General features: G+C 55.5%; 1 protein-coding gene across 3 annotated transcripts in view; it reads left to right on the forward strand.

Annotated features, from left to right (window-relative positions):
* The first annotated feature begins 324 nt into the window (after positions 1–324).
* Positions 325–5,946, forward strand: part of LOC113479945 (wiskott-Aldrich syndrome protein family member 3-like) — a 23,665-nt gene continuing 18,043 nt past the window's right edge. For 2 of the 3 annotated variants that reach the window (XM_026848368.1, XM_026848371.1), the window contains exon 1: positions 5,815–5,839. The gene's annotated coding sequence lies outside the window, so the exon portion shown is untranslated. Of the gene's footprint in view, positions 336–5,814; positions 5,840–5,946 lie in introns of those variants that run through there. The other variant, XM_026848370.1, reaches the window with a different exon arrangement.

The following is a 5,946-nucleotide window of genomic DNA, read 5'->3' on the forward strand; positions in this document are numbered from 1 at the left end:
GTTGGCGAGACGCAAGCCAGAGGGGCACAACGGTGGAAGATTCGGCCTCCTCCCCTCCTCTTCCCGCTTCGTCACCGCGCGGATCAACGAGCCCAAATCCCCCCTACCCGGCGGGGTGCCCGGCAGTAATGCCACGCTTGGGTCAGCCTCGCTGCTGGAGGAACTGCATTTTTATTTCCCTTCCTCTCTGGTGGAGTCTCCTCCCCGGATCCCCATCTCTGCAGCGCGCCTGGGGAAGGCTTGGGAGGTTTGGGACCATCTTCCACTGCCCTCTGCCGACACGAGGAGCCGCAACGCTGAATTTTAATAACCATTTTGCCATAGGGCCGGCTGAGGTTGCTGGCCTGCTTTTATTATTTTAAGCCCCGGAAATTTGAGAGGGAAGGGGTTTGGGTTACCTCTGGGCTGTGCGCAGGGGAGCTGCCCTCCAAAATGCTAATTCCCCACAACAGCAGAGCCTAGGCTGAGTTAAAAGCAGCAGAGAGGTGGGAGAGCCATTTGCCATAGCACCCATATTCTGTAGAAGGCTCTTGTGGAGCAGGAAGCAAGGGGTTAATATTACTGTGGACCTTGAGCCAGACACAAACCCTGCGGAGCAGCATCTCTTCTGGATGTTGGCTGCACTGTGTCTTAACAGAGAATTTTCTGGCACCGGCTGTGCCAGGCATCACTGCAGCTTGCTGGGCTGGTCTGAACACCAGTGGGGCTGGGGATAAAATCACGGGGAGGGGGGAACTGAATGAAGGGGGGATTAAGGGGCTCGGCTGCATGAACTGGTAGAGGCCCCAACCAGGAGGGACCTGCAGCCTGGAAAGCTCTGGGAGTGTCAGGCAGAAATGGCTCTGCTTGCTGCTATAAAACCAGCTTTGGATGAGATTGGAGCATCACCCCTGAGGATTTGCAGCTCTGTAACCCCAAGCTGAATGAAACACTGAGAGAAAAAAGATAAAGCTGCTCTTCCTTGGTTGCACTCAATGACCCTTCTATGTCCATGGCATGGCTTTCCTCAAAGCCACCACCTGTCAGCTTGGTAAGGGACACAGTGGGTGGCTGCAGCTGAGCCAGGCTCCCTGGGGCCCACATCCCTGGAGAGCTGGCAGGCAGCATCTTGTGTCACGGCCGACGGGCCTCTGGTTGCCTGGGCAAAGCGTGGCTATCAGCAGCTTGTTGCTTGTCTCGAAGCCTCTGCCAAAGGGATTGGCAGCTACAAAACGTGTGTGTTTGGTTTTGCAGAAGGGGAGGAGTGACCGAATGGAAATATCTTATGCAAACACCTTGGGAAGCATTGCGGCGGGACGTGGCCTCAGAGTAGAATACAAATTCCCAGCGGCTTTGCAGCCTGGCTTTGTTTCAGTGGGCGTTGCACAGTGGCACAGGGACACGTAGGGCTGTCCGGAGGACAAAACATCACCGACAATGTCTGCTGCTTGGCCAGAAGTGCCAGGAAAACAGCACCAGTAGCAAGCAGCTCCTGGCAGAGACATGCGCATGCTGGGCACAACCCCTAAAGAGAAGGCAACACTTTTTTCTTTAGATTTCTGCCATGGTTAAGACAGCCATTACATCTGGCCTGACAAAGACAACAAATTCTTTATCCCAGAGGAATAAACAACTCAAGGACAGCCTGAAGGGACATGGCAGCAGTCACCCACTGCAGGGATGCTGGGACACAGGGTCTAGAGCCCAAGGCTTGTCATGGTGAGAAGGCAGTGAGAGTACCAGGACTTGCAACGCTGCCAGCGCTGCCTTCAAAGGAGAGCAACCCCGATGGTAGGCAACCGGGCCGCCCACAGCACTGTGAGGCTGCTGCCCATTATACCCAGCCACAGCAAAACGCACACCGTAGCATTCTTTCTCTGCCTGACCTTCCCAGTGTTTGGGATCAAAATATTAGAGGTGGCATTTTCTGCCCTGTTAGTGAGATTAAGGTCAATTCTACTTAGTTTGGCTGAAAAATGAGGCAAATTAAAAGTGCTAGTGTGAGCAGTGTGTTTTCAGGGCACGATGTACCATTGAGCCCCATGTTTGGCTTCATTTTGGTGGTAGAAATCACAGCACTGGGTTCACTCCAGCAGCTGGAAGCTGGGTTGGGAACATGGTCCAGCTCAGCCACAGCTGCTGCCCTACCTGATTTACCATGCAGTTGAGCAAAAATGCTATTTCTGGCCCAAACAGAGCAATGGGATGGATCTGTGTTGTATTAAAGGGCTTCTGGAGCAGTAAACTGCCTACTCACCTTCACTGTCCAGATGAAGGGCACTTTCTCAGAGTGCTTCACTGATTTTGAGTCTTCTCTTTAAAATAGGAGCTACAAGGGCATGTTACTGTGGGGAAGCTCCGGATGGAGACACCAACCCCAACCACCATCCAGATGCCAGCGACTGCCCTGGCTGTGCTGTGTAACCCCATGGGACCTCGGCAAGAGGTGCCAGAGATGCTCTGCTGATGGGAAGAGCTCAAGCCGACGCACAAAGGAGGCAAGGATCCAGCTGTAAATTAATATTTTATAGAACACCAAGAAAAATCAGAGAGGCTAATTACAGAGATAATCATCGTGGCCTGGAGGCATTTCCATGGAAGTCAGGAATTACCCAGGATTACCTCACCCTTGCAGCAGCCTGCGCAGGAGGTGAGCGCGTGCGGCAGTGGTGGCACAGCAGCTGGCAGCTCCTCCTGCTCTGACTGGGGGTCTGTGACCCAAACCGAAGAGCAGCTGGGTTTTGGCAACCTCCTGGTATCTGACTCCAGATGCATGGCACTTGGTTTGCTGAGCTGAGTGTGATGGAGGGTTGGAGTCAAAGGGGTTTTGGCTGGGTGCTTACCTGCTGTGCCAGTGTGTGCCTGTTTGTCCCCTGATGTGGGAGCCATTGCTGACTCCAAGTAGGTTAAAACCCCGAGGTGCTCAGGGCATCCCATCATTAGCAGAGAAGTTTGTGGATGTGCCCCCAGGATAAGTTGTTCCCATGATTCATTAATTAGTAGTAGTAACTGGTAATCCCATAGTTTATCCAGGGGCAGAGTGAATTCCCCATCAGCTCCTTGTTTTGGAGGCTGGGGGGCATATCCCAGATCCTGCATGGCATGAAGTTGGCCCCATGCTGTTTGTGGCAAGCCCAGAGCACCTCTGCGAGCTGCAAGGCCAGGAGAGCTGCCTGCTCCTGCCCCATGGCCCAGAGCAAAGCCAGGGCAAGTAACTCTAGGGTGAGCAGCTTTGGGAGCAGAGGAGCATCAGTGCAGCTGGCTCATGTGGCTGAGCTCAAGCATGAGGGCATTGACAGTTTAAGACCCAACCTGCAAGTGGGAAAGAAAAAAAGCTTTGGTAAAAATCCCACACCTGCTGCACAAAGTCGGGAAAAGTCTGGGCAGAGGCCAGCCCTGGGCTGAGGGTGCTGCTCAGCTCTGTGTGTGCTGCTGCCTGCCTGCACCCTGCCTGAACCATGCTGCAACACCCCTGGCACTGGCAGAGACACCATAGCCTCCCATAGCTCTGGGGCGGGCATGGAAAGAGAAGTTCCTAATCCATAGAGTTAGTTAAGAGGGAGAGAAGAGCTGCAGGGATGTCCTGTCGACAGACCATCTGCCAAGATGCCCCCTAGCTTGTAGCCTGACCACCACCTGAGGCTGTGGTAAGACAGTGAAGGTCTCCTGTGCACAGGAGCGGAGCTGATGCTCCCTGGCTCTCCATCTTTCTGTGACAGAAGCAGCATGCTGCCTTTCTCTGCCCATCCCTGCAGTATGGACCAGGTGGCCAGGCTGCGTGGGGCACCCCAGGCACACTGACTGCTCGCTGCCTGTGCCCTCTGAGCTCAGGCGTGCATGGGGGCTTTGACCATGTTCACCCAGGTGGTACAGGAGATGGTCTGGGGGCTCCTGGGGCTGAGGCCCGAGGTGGTTGTGACACCCATCGGATTTACTCCTGGCAGTTTGTGGGTTCATGGCATGCTGACCTGCTCCTGCCAGCCCTGGCAGCACAAAGAGTCCTGGACCTGCACCAAGGAAGGGCTGGATATGACCGATGGCTCCAGGCAGGGTCGGGCAGCTCTTGACTCAGACACAGCAGGCCAGGCCGTGGCAGAGGTGCTACTCATACCTCCTGGCTGAAGGTGAGTCCTCCAAATCTCTGTCCCTGCAATGCTCCTGGGAGGAGCATCAGGCCTGTCTCACCCTGACCAACTACACTTCTGTCCTTGTTAGGGTGAGGAAAAACTTTTACTTAATTTTTTGAGATGGAAACACCTCTGGTAACACTAGCTCATGCACCAGCATAGGGACAGCACAGCCAGCCAAGGAAACCCAGGCTGAATCTGGAGCTACTGGCCTGAGTGACCCAGCTGCCCTGGCTGCTTGAGAAAGGTCCCAGGGACACCCATAGGTGGGGTTGGCATGAGGGTGCAGCAGCTGGGGTTGGTGCAGGCTGCAGACCTGCCTGAGCACCTCAGGCACATCAGAGTTGCCCTTACACTACCGCCTGCAAAAAAGACAGGCACTGGGACAGGGCATAGCTGTGTGCCAGAACCTTAGATCCAGCCTAGTGAGTTAGCAGGAGATAGCAGCTGTCCCTTGTGGGATCCACTTGTCATGCATCCGTTCTTGTCTTCTCTTCTGGACAAGGACTGGGAGCAGCTGTAGCAGCACTCAGGGCTGGGGAATGGGGAGCTTAGCCCTGCTGCCTCCACGGTGCGGTTCCTTCCTTACAAACACAGTTTAATCCAGCCCTGGAGCGCTCTGTAAAAAAAATCAAAATGTGAGTCATCCCACTCCAAACCTCAAACCATGTCACAGATCATCCCTGGCTCTGCTGTAGTTCTTCCTCTCCCCCCACATGCCTCAGTGGAAGGGAAAAGGGGAAGCAATCAGTTTTCCACATCCCAGCTCCTTGCACAGCTAAAAACCCTATCTCGCCAGGCTCACTCTGCCCTCTAGTAGCGGCTGAATTTACAGCAATGTGCTATTTCTGTGTCATGGTTTGCTCTGCTGCACCACCAGCCTCCAGCGTGGATCTGCCCCTCGGCTGCCCTGGCTGGGCAGAGGCACGACCAGGGGGATAGGAGGGGGTAGGGGAGCACCAGAGCCTGCCCTGGCTCCGCCAGCATCCCAGGCATGGATGTGCAGCTGGCCCGTGATTTTCCCACAGTCCTGGCCCCTGAGCGAGTCATTCGTGTCACTCGTTGGCCAGCCTGGAAAATCCCTGCTGGTCACCGGGGCTGGAGCGTGGGCAGAGCCCGGGAAAGGGGGTTGTGTGAGCTGGAGTGGCCCAAAAAGAGGGGAGCCCTGAGGTGGGATCGTTCCTGGACACCCAGGCTGGGGTTCTGCTAGCTCCAGCTGAAAGCTCTGAGCTGGTCTGAGACCGAGCGGCACCCATGGGCTGTGGAAAGAGGGGGGCTCCTTTGGAGGTAGCAGCCTCAGTCCTCCAGCCCCAGTGCCAGAGACCCCCAAATGATGAGACAAAGCCCTTTGCGAATGTTCACACCACGTGACATCTCAGCACAGTCCAGTGCTGGCTCTGGGGCATGACCAAGGAGAGGACTGAAAATCCACGGGCGACAGCAGTTGGTAATGGTGGCGACCTTAGGTGGGCGAGGGCTTGCTTGGTCTGGTTCTTGGGCTCAGCCACCAGCCAGGCCATCACCCTCATGTGGCGGGGGGACCCAAGGACATCACAGGGCGCAGAGGAAGCACAAAGAAGACGGCCAAAACCGGAGAAGACGATTCACAAACCGCTCTCCTCATACCGGAGCATCCTTTCAGCTCTTTATCTTGCCAGCTGAAGGATTTCCATCAGGATGATCTAAACCCTCAGCTCATGGCAAGGCCAGGTTGCAAAACTATGGCAAATTAGGTATTTCTCAAAAAAACCCACCCCAAAGTTATAAGGGAGAGAGCTGAGGTCCACACGGCCGACCCCGCGCCCCGGGGCCGACCGTGCGGAGCGGGGCGGAGCGGGGC

Source organism: Athene cunicularia (assembly GCF_003259725.1).
Source record: "Athene cunicularia isolate RWA chromosome 4 unlocalized genomic scaffold, athCun1 chr4_part3, whole genome shotgun sequence".
NCBI lineage: Eukaryota > Metazoa > Chordata > Aves > Strigiformes > Strigidae > Athene > Athene cunicularia.